This window comes from Tachyglossus aculeatus, chromosome 5 (genome assembly GCF_015852505.1).
Source record: "Tachyglossus aculeatus isolate mTacAcu1 chromosome 5, mTacAcu1.pri, whole genome shotgun sequence".
NCBI lineage: Eukaryota > Metazoa > Chordata > Mammalia > Monotremata > Tachyglossidae > Tachyglossus > Tachyglossus aculeatus.
In genome coordinates this window covers 42188300-42203671 of record NC_052070.1, presented here as the reverse complement: position 1 = coordinate 42203671, position 15372 = coordinate 42188300, and the positions used below count along the sequence as shown (strand labels likewise).

Here is a 15372-nt window from a genome sequence, read left to right as displayed (position 1 = left end):
CAGACTTATTCCCTGCCCACAAACATCTTAGAGTCTAGAGGGGGAGACAGACATTGATATAAATAAATGAAATTACAGATATGTACATAAGTGCTGTGTGGTTGGGAGGGGGGTTATGAGTAAAGGGAACAAGTCAGAATGACACAGAAGGGAGTGAGAGAGGATGAAAGGAGGGTTTAGTGCATACTTCACTCTGCTGCCCAGCTCATTTTTCTACAAAAACGTTCAGGCCATGTTTCCCCACTCCTCAAGAATCTCAAGTGGTTACCTATCCACCTTCTCATCAAAGAGAAACTCATTCCCATCAGATTTAAAGTGCTCAATCACCTTACCTCACCTCACTTTACTAGTCTCTTATGACACACATTTCACTTTTCTAACGCTAACTTTCTCACTATACCTTGATCTACTCCATCTCACTGCCAACCGCTTGCCCACATCCTGCCTCTGGCCTGGAATGCACTCCCTTCCTTAAACCTGACAGACAATTACTCTCCCCCCATTCATACCCTTGTTGAAGGCCTGTCTCCTTCAAGAGGCCTCCCCAGACTAAGCCCTTCCCGTTCTTTCCTTTTATCCCACTCCCTTCTGTGTTGCTCTGACTCCATCCCTTTGCTCTTTCCCCCTCCCAGTCCCACAGCACTAATGTATATATCTATAATTTGTTTATTTATATTGATGTCTGTCTCCCCTGCACTTGACTGTGAGCTAGCTGTGGGCAGGGAATATGTCTGTTTGTTGTTGTACTGTACTCTCCCAAGTGCTTATTACAGTGCTAGAGAAGCAACGTGGCTCAGTGGAAAGAGCACGGGCTTGGGAGTCAGAGGTCATGTGTTTAAATCCCGACTCTGCCGCTTGTCAGTTGCGTGACTTTGGGCAAGTCACCTAACTTCTCTGTGCCTCAGTTACCTCATCTGTAAAATGGGGATTAAGACTGTGAGCTCCATGTGGGACAACCTGATCATCTTGTATCCTCCCCAGCACTTAGAACAATGCTTTGCACATAGTAAGGGCTTATCAAATGCCATTATTATTATTATTATTATTATTATTACAGTGCTCTGCACAGAGTAAGTACTTAATAAATACAATTGCATGATTGAATGACTGAATGGAAGGCGTTATGGAGGAGATATGCTTTCAGAAAGGCTTTAAAAGTGGGGAGATGAATTATCTGTCGGGTATGAAGAGGGAGGGCATCCCAGGCCACAGGCAGGTTGGGCAAGTGGTTGGCAGAGAGATAGGTGAGACTGAGATACAATGAGAAGGTAAGCATTAGAGAAGCAAAATGTGTGGGCTGGGTTATAGTAAGAAAGTAATGAGGTGAGGTAGGAGGCAAAGTGATTGATTGCTTTATAGCTGATGGGAAAGAGTTTCTCTCTGATACAAAGGTGGATAGGCAACCACTTGAGGTTCTTGAGGAGTGGGAAAACATGGCCTGAATGTTTTTGTAGAAAATTATCCGGGCAGTGGAGTGAAGTATAGACTGAAGTGGGGAGAACCAGGAGGCAGGGAGGTCAGCAAGGAGGCTGGAACAGTAATCAAAGCAGGATAGCATAAATGTTTGGATTAATGTGGTAGCAGTGGGGTTTAAAAAGAATCAGCAAAGGCTGGGGGTGATACTGGGGGGTCCCACCTCTCTCCCTGGACAGGGGCTACATGTGTGTGGGTACCACAGGGACTCAAGCCTTTGTGACGTTGCAGACTTGGTAGTGGAAAAAAAGAATGTCATACCAGCGTTTCAACCTCCAGCCACACAGAAAGTGAAGTACAGCCACATGCAATTTCCTAGCTGCAGTTTAGCCACCCCTGTAATAAGGCAGTTAAGGTGCTACAAACTGAAAAGCTAATGGAAGGTTGTGAGTAAGCAAGTTCATAGTTGGTGCAGAAGTGCTGAGAAACAACCTGTGGTCTAGAGAAATTTGATGAAGATGATGATGATGATGATGGTATTTGTTAAGCGCTTACTATGTGTCAAGCACTGCTGTGGTAGATGCAATCTAATCAGGTTGGACATAGGCCCTGTCTTACATGGTGCTTGCAGTCTTAATCCCCATTTGACAGATGAGGTAACTGTGGCAGAAAGAAGTTAAGTGACTTGCCTAAGGTCATTCAGCTGAAAAGTGGCAGAACTGGGATTAGAACCTAAGTACTTCTGAACTATCTACTAGAACATGCTGCTTCTGTAAAAAAAACTAAACATCCTATCTGTTGCCAAATTGTTCTCTCCAAGCTCTTAGTACAGTGCTCTGCACACAGTAAATGCTCAATAAATACGATTGAATGAATGAATGATTGTCCAAAACAGAAAGGCCTCAAACAAAAAATGGCATTTATTTGTTTATTATTATTATTTGTTAAGCTCTTACTATGTGCCAGACACTATACTAAGCAGTGTGGCTCAGTGGAAAGAGCACGGGCTTTGGAGTCAGGGGTCATGGATCCCGGCTCACCAACTGTCAGCTGTGTGACTTGGGGCAAGTCATTTAACTTTTGTGTGCCTCAGTTACCTCATCTGTAAAATGGGGATTAAAACTGTGAGCCCCCCGTGGGACAACCTGATCACCTTGTAACCTCCCCAGTTTTTAGAACAGTGCTTTGCACATAGTAAGCACTTGACAAATACCATTATTATTATTATTATTACAAGCAAATCGGGTTGGTCGCATTTCTTGTCCCACACAAGGCTCACAGTCTCAATCCCCATTTTACAGTTGAGGTAACTGAGGCATGGAGAAGTGAAGTGACTTGCCCAAGATCACCCAGCAGACAAGAGGTGGAGCTCAAATTAGAACCCATGACCTTCTGACTCCCAAACCCTTGCTCCACTCACTACACACTTGCTGTGTACAGAGTACTGTACTGAGAGCTTCTTGTCTTGTCATTTCCGACCCATAGCGACACTGTGGACATTTCTCTCCCAGAATGTCCCGCTCTCCATCTGTAATCGTTCTGACAGTGGATCCATAGAAATTTCTTGGTAAAAATACGGAAGTGATTTACTATTGCCTCCTTCGTTGCAGTAACCTTGAGTCTCTGCTCTTGACTCTTTCCCATGCCACTGCTGCCCAGCCATGGGTAAGTCCTGACTTGTAGCAGATTGTCTTCCACTCGCTAGCCACTAGCCAAGCTAGGAATGGAATGGATAGTCCTCTGCCTGACTCTCCCTCCCATAGTCGAGACTGGCAGAGCACTGGAAACTCTCCAGGTGTGACCCTGAGAGGGATCTAAGAGCTTGGAAAAGTTATAATACAACAGTGCTGATAGACATGTCCACTGTCCACAATAAGCTTGCCATCTAGAAGGGGAGACAGATATTCATATAAATCAAGTATGGATGGGCATCTATATAAGTGCAATGAGTGGGATACCAAATGCCCAGAGGGTTCAGATCTAAATGCATAGATAGTGGAGAAGTGAGAGGGAGTTGGGGAAAAGAGGGCTCAAATGGCGAATGCCTCTGGGAGGTGAACTCCATGCTCTGAACGCTGTAGGCACTCTAAAAATACAAATGATGATGATGATGATGATGGAGGAGATGTGCCCTTAGTAAGGCTCTGAAGGCTGGGAGAGTGGCGGTCCGGAATATATAAAGGGTGAGGGCATTCCAAGCCTGAGGAAGGACTTGGGAAAGGGGAAGCAGTGTGGCTCAGTGGAAAGAGCCCGGCCTTGGGAGTCAGAGGTCATGGGATTTAACCTCGGCTTTGCCACTTGTCAGCTGTGTGACTTTGGGCAAGTCACTTAACTTCTCGATGCTTCAGTTATCTCATCTGGAAAATGGGGATTGAGACTGTGAGCTCCACGTGGGACAACCTGATTACCTTGTATACCCCTCAGCGCTTAGAACAGTGCTGGGCACATAGTAAGTGCTTAACAAATGCCATCAGTATTATTACTGTTATTAAAATAAACTAGATTGGGGCACAGTGAGGAAGATGGTTCTAGAGGAGCAAAGGGTGAGCTCTGGGCTGTAATAGATCACTAAAATGAGGTAGGTTGGGAAGTAGAGTGGCCTAACGGAAAGAGCAAGGGTGCAGGAGTTAGAGAACCTAGGTTCCAATCCTGGTTCTGCTACTTGCTGTGTGACCTTCGGCAAGTCACTTAACATCTCTGTGCCTCAGTTCCCTCATCTGCAAAATGGGGATTATATGCCTATTCTCCCTCCCACTTAGAATGGACCCCATGTGGAACCTGATTATCTTGTATCTACCCTAGTGCTTAGTAGAGTGTTTGGCACACAGTGGGCACTTAAAAATACCAAAATTATTGTCGTTGTCATTATTAGAAGTAGTATTCCCATTATCACTATTGATATTATTATAAAGGAGCAAGATGCCCGAGAGCTTTAAAGTAAGTGTTTGAAGTGCTTTATAGTAAGGAGTTTCTGTTTGATGCAGAGCTCGATGAGCAACCACTGGAGGTTCTTGTGGAGTGCGGAGATGTAGACTGAATGATTTTTTAGAAAAATGATTTTAGCAGTAAAGTATGAAATGGAGTGAGGAGAGACAGAAAGCAGGGAGGTCAGCAATGAGGTAGATGCAGTAGTCGAGGTGGGATAGGATAAAGGCTTGGATCAATGTGGGAGCAGTTTGAATGAAGAGGAAACAGTGGATTTTACCTTTTGTGAAGGTAAAACTAACAGTATTTGATGACAGATTGAATGTGTGGGTTGAATGAAAGAGTTGAGCCAAGGACAATGTCAAGGTTATGGGCTTGTGAGATAGAGAGGATAGTGGTATTGTCTTCAGTGATGGGAAAGGGAGAGAGAGGACAAGATTCAGGTGGAAAGATGAGGAATTCTGTTTTGGACAAGTTTAGTTTGAGGTGTTGGTGGAACATCCAGGTAGAGACATCCTGAAGGCAGGAGGAAAGGAGAGGCTTCATGGAAGGAAAGGGATCCGGCCCAGAGATGTAGATTTGGGAATCATCTGAATGGAGATGGTAGTTGAAGCCATTGGAGCGAATGAGTTCTCTCTGGGGGGGGACCCCTTCTGTCAGGTGGTGGGTGGCAGAGGAAAAGCCTGCAAAAGAACCTGAGAAGAACTGGCATAGAGATAGGGGGAGAACCAAGAGATGACAGTGTCTGGGAAGCCAAGGTCGGATAAAGTTTCAAGGAGATTGTCCACAGAATCGAAAGCAGCTGGGAGTTTTAGGAGGATTAGCGTGGAGTAGGGGGCCATTTGATTTGGTGAGAATCACTGGTTACCTTAGAGAAGGCTGTTTCTGTGGAGTGAAGGAGTCAGAAACTAGACTGGTGGGGTTCAGGGATAAATTGGAGGAGAGGAAGTGTTGACAACAGGTGTAGACACTAACTCAAGGAGTTTAGAGAAGAATTGTAGGATGAAAGTGGAATGATAACTGGAGGGTACTGTGGGGTCAAGGAAGGGCTTTTTTAAGGAACAACGACTGCTTTTCTCATTACAATGCATTTGCATACTAAAAAATGCAAGGTAATTTTGATTCTTTTAATCACCCCCAATACACTTGGAAAATTAATCAGAGAAGGCACGCTGGTCAGAAGGGCTTGAAGTTGGAGATCTATAAGGGGATATATAATACAACAGAATAGGTAGAAATATCCCCTTCCCAGTTGGAACTAGGAACAGCTTCTAGACTGGAAACTTGTTATGGGCAGGGAACGTATCTGCTAATTCTGTTGTTTTGTACTCTCCCAAGAGCTTAGCACAGTGCTCCGAACATAATATGCACTCGATAAATACTACTGATTGATGACAATCTAGGGGGTGAAAGACACTAAAAAATCTGTGCTGGATAAGTAAAGGAAAGGAATTATAGGCTGGAAGGAGGGCCAGAGCAAGGGGTCAAAAGGACAGATGAGCCTGAAGCACATTGGGTAGGTTTGCTTGAGAAGAATGAGGAGTGAAAACTGGGATGTAATGGGAGATAAGCAAGATTAGGATGAAGAGCCTGATTGAGTTGGATTTTGTTTACCAATCCTATTGAATGATACTCCCCCAGGTGATTAGTACAATGCTCTGCACACAGTAAGCGCTCAATAAATACCATTGATTGACTGATTTGGAGAGGAATGAGGTGTGTGTGTAGGGAAATGTATGTAGAACATTTTAGAAAATGATCCAAGTAGCAGAATGAGGTATGTACTGGAGAGTACAGTGCCTGGCTCAATGGAAAGAGCACGGGTTTGAGAGTCAGAGGTCATGGGTTCAAATTCCGCTCTGCTAATTGTGAGCTGTGTGACTTTGGGCAAGTCCCTTAACTTCTCTATGCCTCAGTTACCTCATCTGTAAAATGGGAGTGAAGACTGTGAGCCCCACATGGGACAATCTGATTACCTTGTATTCTCTCCAGCACTTAGAACATTGCCTTGCACATAGTATGCGCTTAACAAATGTCATCATCACTTATCAAGCTCTTAGTACAGTGCTCTGCACACAGTAAGCGCTCAGTAAATATGATTGATCGACTGATTGATAGTAGCACTTAACTAATATGCTACTATAAAAAAAAGAGGTAAGAAAGTGGAGACAGGAGACCAGTGAGACCATTAAGATGGGATATGACAAGTACCTGGCCCAAATGAAAATTCAAATAAATATATACATGTGTTCATAAGAGTACGCACACACACACAAAATGAATATTGTATTTTATAATATATTCTATATGAATGTACTTCATATTTGGAAATTACACTACTGGTGGTGATGTCCTATAACCTTGTGGTTCAAGATGGCCGAAAAGACCAAGGAGGATTGACACCCCGCAGCACATAGCTTAAAAGGAAATCATTATTGTACTGCAAAACTAAATTTTTGTTTTTTATCTTTTTTTTAGCAGTATTAGTTTATTGCTTACTATGCGCCAAGCGCTGGGGTAGATACAAGCAAATAAGGATGGGCACAGTCCATGTCCCACATAGGGCACACAGTCTTAATCTCATTTTACAGATGAAGTAACTGAGGCACAGAGAAGTTAAGTGACTTGCCCACAGTCACAGAGCAAGCAAGTGGTGGAGTCTGGATTAAAGTTCTCCAGGCCCGGTCCTTGGGTCACCCATTGGGTAAGATTAGTGAGGCCAAGTTTAGAGCACCTTTTCTAGTTCCTTTCCTAGTGTGCCCCCCTCTGCCCCCTCAAACCACCCCCAAATTCTTCTCTCACAGTAGGTGCCGGCAATGTGCCTCATCAGAGGTTTAGATAACTGGCAGATATTCTGAGAAGCCTAGTTACATGGGACTTTGATTTAGGGTAGGGAAGTGGGATATGGCACACCTTGGCCCTTCCTGAAGACAGCGAAACCCAAACCCATGACTCCAGCTTCCAAGGGCTAATGGGCCTCACATACCAATGAGGTATGGATGAGATCTGGGCCTTTTTCCATTCTTGGTATAGAAGGCAGACAAGAAAAGGAGACAGTTATGTGTCAAGCTTAGCATCTGTCTATTAGTCCATCAGCCTGAGCCTCCATTGTTGGAGAATACATATCAAACTGCAGATACACCGAGGCTTTGGCCTGCTACTTCTATAAGCGTTTACTCTGAGAAATGTCATTAACACACTAATGAGCTGCTTGGAAACCTCGACTTTTCAGCCTGCCCAGCTGCTGCCGGGTCCTTTATAGCTCCCCTGGAATGATAAAACTCCCGGAATTTCATGAAACTCAACTTCCACTGTGGTTTCCCGGGAGGCAGGCTGGCTCTTTGCTCTGAAATGATTCAACTGTGAAGGTCATTTCTAGGGAAGAGAGTGAAGGAAAGAATATTGTGTTTCCAACTGCTATATTAAATAGCCAATTACCTTTTCGGTTCTCTTCTTCTTTGGAACATTTGTTCTGTCTTCTACCTTGGATTGACGGGAACTGACTGACAGGAGAGCGTGCAGATAGAATTAATACCGGATAATCTGCTTACGGATCTAGGCTTCCTCAGTAGGTTTCACCTACTCCACTCAGGAGTTCTCAGCTGTTGCCTTGCCCCTGCCTCTGCTCTAGGAAGCTTCACTCCTCTCATTCCAGCACCCTTCTCCTGCCAAACTATTCATGGAACCTCAATCCCATCTCTCTTGCTTTTGACCCCTGCTCATGCTATCCCTCCCTCCCTGGAGTTGTTAAGGGCCGGGAATGTGTCTACCAACTCGGTTATACTTTATTGTTATTATTATTATTATCATCATACTTGTTGACGTTATGTGCCTATGTGCCAAGCACTGTTCTAAGCACTAAGGTAGCTGCAGGTTAGTCAGGTTGGACACAGTCCCTGTCTCGCACTGGGCTCACACTCTTAATCCCAATTTTTTACAGATGAGGTAACTGAGGCACAGAGAAGTGAAGTGATTTACTCTAGCTCACACAGTAGAGATGTCATGGAGCCAGAATTAGAACCCAGGTCCTTCTGAGTTCCAAGCAGCATGGCGTATTCATTTAATCGTATTTATTGAGCGCTTACTGTGTGCAGAGCACTGTACTAAGCGCTTAGGAAGTACAAGTTGGCAAGACATAGAGACGGTCCCTACCCAACAGTGAGCTCACAGTCAGTGAATAAAGCATGGGACTGGGAGTCAGAAGGTTGTGAGTTCTAATCTCGGCTCTGCCACTTGTCTGCTGTGTGATCTCGGGCAAGTCACTTCACTTTTCTGAGCCTCAGTTTCCTCATCTGTAAAATGGGCATTAAGACTGTGAGTCCTATGTGGGACAGGGACTGTGTCTAATGGAATTTACTTGTATCCACCCCAGTGCTTAGTACAGTACCTGGCACACAGTAAGTGCTTAACAAATACCAGAATTATTACTAAACCACACTTTTTCTCCCAAGTGCTTAGTACTCTCCCATTCATTGTATTCTCACAAGGGCTTAGTATGGTGCTCTGCACACAGTAAGTGTTCAATCAATATGATTGATTGACTGATTAGAGCTCCCTCCCTCTTCACAACGGGCACACCACTTCTCTTCCCATCTTCAAATCCCTACTAAAATCACATCTCTTTCGAGAGGACTTCCCTGGTGAATTGTTCATCTCCTCACTCTATTTTCCACTGCTGCATCTCCCATGCATTTGAGTCCTCATTCTCTCTGGCAGTTACGTATCACTCTGCCCCTCCTTGACCCTTCCCACCACAACACATATTGCATGCATAACTTTAAACTCTGTTGCTCCCCCATCCCTGTCATTTATTTTAGTACCTGTCTCCATTAGATTGCAAGATTCTTGAGGGCAGGGAGCATGTCTACTAACTCTACTGTACTCGCCCAAGTACGTAGGACAGTCCTCTGCACAAAGCAAGCATTCAATAAATACTATTGATTGATTGATTTCTTAGTCATTTGGACAGGAGATTTCACATCACAGGGAACCGGATGGGATGATCTCAAACACTAAATGGAAATTAAAATGACAACACAAGGGAGGGGTGAATCCAAAGCATCAGTCTTCAGAATTCAGACTCAAGAATCTAACATCCAACCCAGTAAATCACTCGACACAATGCTCCATTGGTTCACATCACCTCTGGCCTTGAAATAATCTCCAATTTATGAATGGAAGGGAGAAAAATAGAAAAAAACAACAGCACGGCAAAGGACTATCATTTCATTCACCCAGCCTGAAAGGGACTGTCAAATCATATATCAATCTTCTCAGCCAAAACCACTTTCATAAATTAAATTTTACCATTAGTTGCTGATTTGGAGAAGGGCATTCTCTGTTGATATCTCTTCACACTCACATCCTAATTAACCAAGAGAAACGAAATCTTGATTTTAAGATGGACACTGATTTATCTTTTACACTTTGGCCATGAGTGTGTCATACTGGGAATATTTTTCCAAAGCTGGCTGATATCTCAGATGTCATTCGATTATGGTAGTTCTGGAAAATAACACTTTTAGCACATTATGCCTGTACTTTATTTTCCTGGGATATAATTGCACAGTTGATAGAACTGCCTTTGAGTTTATGAAGGCCGTTATTTATCATGGAGTCAATAAAAAAAACCCTTCCTTTAATTTAGATACAGTTGATGAGCTGTGTTAGTATTTGTTAAGCACTTAAAATATTCCTCATGTTAGGTGAGAATTCATGGACACTCTGAAAAAATCAATCAATCAGTGGTATTTACAGAATATTTACCATGTGCAGAGCATTGCATTAAGCACCTGGAAGAGTACAAGAGAGTTGGTAGATAATAATAATAATAATAATAATAATAATAATAATGGCATTTATTAAGCGCTTACTATGTGAAAGCACTGTTCTAAGTGCTGGGGAGGTTACAAGGTGAACAGGTTGTCCCACAGGGGCTCACAGTCTTAATCTCCATTTTACAGATGAGGTAACTGAGGCACAGAGAAGTTAAGTGACTTGCCCAAAGTCACATAGCTGACAATTGGCAGAGATGTGATCCCTGTCCTCAAGGAGTTTACAATCTAGTGGGAAAAAAATCTAGTGAAAATAAAAATAATCAACAAATACACCAAGATGCATTATTAATGTGTTCTTAAATACACATACATTTAGAGAAGAATGAATTGTATCCAAATGTGAAATTATTTTATTATTATGAACATGTATTATAAGATTAAGTAGTCAAATAACTACATACAATACTAATAACTTGGTAGGTAGTTTCTCATAATTTTGCTTATGATGTTTTGATTAAACTCAAGTTCGTTATTCCGATACTATTGACCTAGTTTAGCCCTCTTAATATAATCTAAACAATGGTTTCATCTATTCTCATAACCATCTAAACTGTCCCATTCTTATATATTAATCGCTCATCTATGGCTACATAATAATAATAATAATTTTTGGTATTTGTTAAGCGCTTACTATGTGCAAAGCACTGTTCTAAGCGCTGGGCAGGATACAAGGTGATCAGGTTGTCCCACATGGGGCTCACAGCCTTAATCCCCATTTTACAGATGAGGTAACTGAGGCCCAGAGAAGTTAAGTGACTTGCCCAAAGTCACACAGCTGACAAGTGGTAGAGCTGGAATTTGAACTCATGACTTCTGACTCCCAAGACTGTGCTCTTTCCACTGAGCCACGCTGCTTCTCTGCAAAGATTCTCTTGTGTTTTGTGATTCTCTTCTCTGCATCTGCCTCTACAAAGGACTGGGTAGGAAACAGAACAAAACATACTTATCAGACCACCAAGATAACACATAAGGACAGAGGAAATGCCACTTCTGGATCAGTTTATTGTGGACAGGAGATGTGTATCTGTTATATTTTTGTGTCATACTTTCCCAAGCGCTTCCTTCAGTGTCCTGCACGCAGTAAATGCTCAATAAATATGACTGATTGATTGATGCTTGGAGGAGCCACTCTTAATATTCATCCTCAAGGTTTGGGATGGAAGATCTAAGAGTCCTAATGTTTCTCCTTATGTTTTTAACTTTTCTTCTAGTGACCGATTATGGATCCCTTATGAAGGGCCTACTTTGTGCTAAAAACTGGGCTAAGCACAGAAATGAGATACAAGAAATCCAGTTCAGACAAAATTCTTACCCTAACTGGGGCTCACAAACTAAGCAGGGAGAGTGTGGCTATCATCCCCATTTTAGAGTGGTGGCCCAGAGTGGTTAGGTGACTTGCTCAAAGTCACCCAGCAAGTCGGGGCAGGCCTGGGATTCAAACCCAGATCTTCTGATTCATGGACCCACGTTCTTTCCATGCGGCCGTGTAGCAGACCACAATGTTCCTTTTATTCAAACCCCTCTTGAACTATAGCCTGAACAACAAATTTCATCAGTTTAGCACCCACTGTTCAAAGACATACTTTCTTTCCTTTGTTCTGCATCATCATCTAGAGGAAAGAGCCAGTCCTGGGAGGCTGAGGACCTGCATTCTAATTCTGGCTCTACTTCATGCCTTCTGGTAGCTCCTGAGCAATCTCTTTACTTCTTTGTGCTTCAGTTTCCTCACCTATAAAACTGGGAGTCAATACCTTCTCCCTTCTACTTAGACTGTGAGCTCCCATTGGGACAGGGCTATACCTGACCTGATTATCTTGCATCTACCCCAGCACTTATAACAATGCTTGGCATATGGAAAGCACTTAACAAATGCCAGATTTATTTTTTTATCATTATTCTGAATCTACTTTATTCAAGCTTCAGTGGGTGTCCCTTGTCCTGAAGTTGTGGGATTTGTTGAATTTTCCAATTCCAATGAATTCATTCATTCAGTTGTACTTCTTGAGCGTTTACTGAGTGCAAAGAATTACACTAAGCACTTGGGAGGGTACAACACAACATAATGATGCATTTGTTAAGTGCTTACTATGTGCAAAGCACTGATCTAAGCACTTGGGGGGGATACAAGGTGATCAGGTTGTCCCACGTGGGGCTCACAGTCTTAATCCCCATTTTACAGATGAGGGAACTGAGGCTCAGAGAAGTGAAGTGACTTGCCCAAGGTGACCCAGCAGACATGTGGTGGAGGTGGGATTAGAACCGATGACTTCTGACTCCCAAGCCCAGGCTCTTTCCACTGAGCCCAATTTATTAGTAGTAGTACTAGTAGCAGAAGTAGAAGTAGTAGAAGAAGTAGGAGTAATAGTAGAAGTAATAGTAGTAGTAATGGTATTTATTGAGCACCCTCTGTGTGCAGTGCACAGTACTAAGTGCTTGGGAAAGTCCAACAGAAACTTGAGACAAATTTCCCACCCACTAATAGCTGCCACTCTAATGAGAGGGAGATAGAGATAAACATATTTACAAAAGGAGTAATCAGAAGAAACAATTGAAAGTACAGTGGATTATAAAGATAAATGCAAGTCCTCACAATAGGAATGAAAAGCAGAGAAGCAGCATGGCTCAGTGGAAAGAGCCTGGGCTTGGGAGCCAGAGGTCATGGGTTCTAATCCCAGCCCTGCCACATGTCTGCTAAGGACCTTGGGTAAGGCACTTCACTTCTCTGAGCCTCAGTTCCCTCATCTGAAAAATGGGGATTAAGATTGTGAGCCCCCTGAGGGACAACCTGATCATCTTGTATCCCCCCGAGCACGCTTAACAAATGCCATTATTATTATTATGAAAAGCACATAAATCTAGGGAGTGGTTTTATGTCCTCCCTCTCAATTAGCTCTTCTCTTTCCAGGCTGAAGTGTCCTCCTCTTTCCAGATAATGATAATAAATAATAATAATAATAATAATAATAATAATAATGACATTATTTGTTCTTTTCATATGCCAAGCATTTTACTAAGCATTGGGGCAGATACAAGATAACCAAGTTCCACACAGGGTTTACAGTCTAAAGAAAAGGTATTGAATCCCCAATTTTGCAGATGAGGGAACTGAGGTACAGAGAAGTTAAGTGACTTGCCTCTGGTCACACAGAAGACAAGTAGTGGAGCCTACATTAGAGCCCAGGTCCTCGAACTCCCATGCCCTTGTTAATAATCATAATAATCATAATAATGATGGCATTTATTAAGTGCTTACTATGTGCAAAGCACTGTTCTAAGCGCTGGGGAGGTTACAAGGTGATCAGGTTGTCCCACGTGGGGCTCACAGTCTTAATCCCCATTTTACAGATGAGGGAACTGAGGCCCAGAGAAGTTAAATGACTTGCCCAAAGTCACACAGCAGAAAAGTGTGACCTTGGGAAACAGCATGTCTCAGTGGAAAGAGCACGGGCTTGGGAGTCAGAGGTCATGGGTTCTAATCCCAGCTCCACCACTTGTCAGCTGCGTGACTTTGGGCAAGTCACTTAACTCCTCTGTGTCTCAGTTACCTCATATGTAAAATGGGGATTAATAATATTAATAATAATGATGGCATTTGTTAAGTGCTTACTATGTGTAAAGCACTGTTCTAAGCACTGGCGGGGGATACAGGTGATCAGGTTGTCCCACATGGGGCTCACAGTCTTACTCCCCATTTTACAGATGAGGGAACTGAGGCCCAGAGAAGTTAGGTGACTTGCCCAAAGTCACACAGCTGATAAGTGGCACAGCTGGGATTTGAACCCATAACCTCTGACTCCAAAGCCTGTGATCTTTCTACTGAGCCATATGGAAACTTCCCCCATCCATTTTATTGTCTTTCTAAAACAGACAAAACTAAATGGGGTAACCTCAGTTGAAGGAAATTTTGCCCAAGTCTACAAATGGTGCACAGAGAGTGTCACCCACCAGGACTGGGGTCCATATACAATGTACGATCCACTCACTTGGCCGGGTGGCCAGAAAAGGTGATGAGCTCTTTGACGTCTGCTCACTTAAAGCCAGAAATTGCTTGAAAGATTTACAGTTGGAGGAAGCTATTCCAACGAGGCCCATTGACATTTCATTTCTGGGCCCGTCCAGTGGAAAACAATTTAAAGAGAATTTGTTTGGATTTCAACATCCGAGTACAAATCAGAAAACTTAGTGATAATTAATTGTTCAACAAGGCAACAGAAGGAATGCCGTTTTCTTTGATCAAATTGTTGCTTCTGAAAATGAAAGATGAAGGTCACTTTGTGAGGAAGAACAAATCCTCAGATTTGCTTTTTGGAGTGGAAGCACCCGTATGGATATTCCCAATGCTCTTGCAGATGAGAAAAGATTATGAAAGAGAATTTTTCTAAAGTCATGGGAGAGCTACCTCAGAAATACCTAGTAGCTGTCCTTCTCTTTTCCATTCAAATGCTTTCCACGATTCATATTCTTCTCCCCAGGTCATATCCTCCCTATTACACCTCAGACTATTTGCTCTTACAGCTCCTCATAGCAGCGGGGAAGCAACAGGAAGCAGTGTGGACCAGTATGGCCTAATGGAAAAAGCACAGGCCTGAGAATCACAGCACGTGGATTTTAATCTCGGCTCTGGGCAAGTCACTTAACTTCTCTGTGCCTCAGTTCCCTCATCTGCAAAATGGGGATTCAATTCCCTGTTCTCCCTCCTACTTAGGCTGTGAGCCCCATGAGGGACCCAATTATTTTGTATCTACCTCAGCACTTATTACATTGCCTGGCACATAGTAAGTGTTAATAAATACCACAATCATTATCAGCATGTTAGTACTTACCAAATTAAGTGCTTTACTACTGAAGCACTTGTATCTCCACATATCCATCTTTCAAGCATCTTCTTCCTACTCTCTGCAATTTGGTCTGTGCCTGTCTTGATTAGAGTGTAAGCCCCTTGGAGATATCAGGATCATGTTTTTTATCTTTTCTGTGATTACTCTAGCACTTGGTACAGAGCTCTGCATGCCTTGGACATCCAGAATAGTACTTGGCCCATGGTAGACCGTTAATACACACTATTGATAAACTAATGAGAGGTAAAGAAGAAAATTAATTCAGAAATGAGGTCTATAAACAAATTTCTTATCCTCCTAGACAGAATTCTAACCCTCACTTCCCAAAACCCTTTAGATGATATCTGAAGCTTTCCATC

At 42.9% G+C, this 15372-nt stretch overlaps 1 non-coding gene across 1 annotated transcript; it reads right to left on the bottom strand.

Annotated features, from left to right (window-relative positions):
* Positions 1–3088: 3088 nt before the first annotated feature.
* Positions 3089–3226, bottom strand: LOC119928977. The gene has a single exon (XR_005451122.1). It is a non-coding gene; the product is annotated as a small nucleolar RNA SNORA7 (small nucleolar RNA).
* Positions 3227–15372: the final 12146 nt, after the last annotated feature.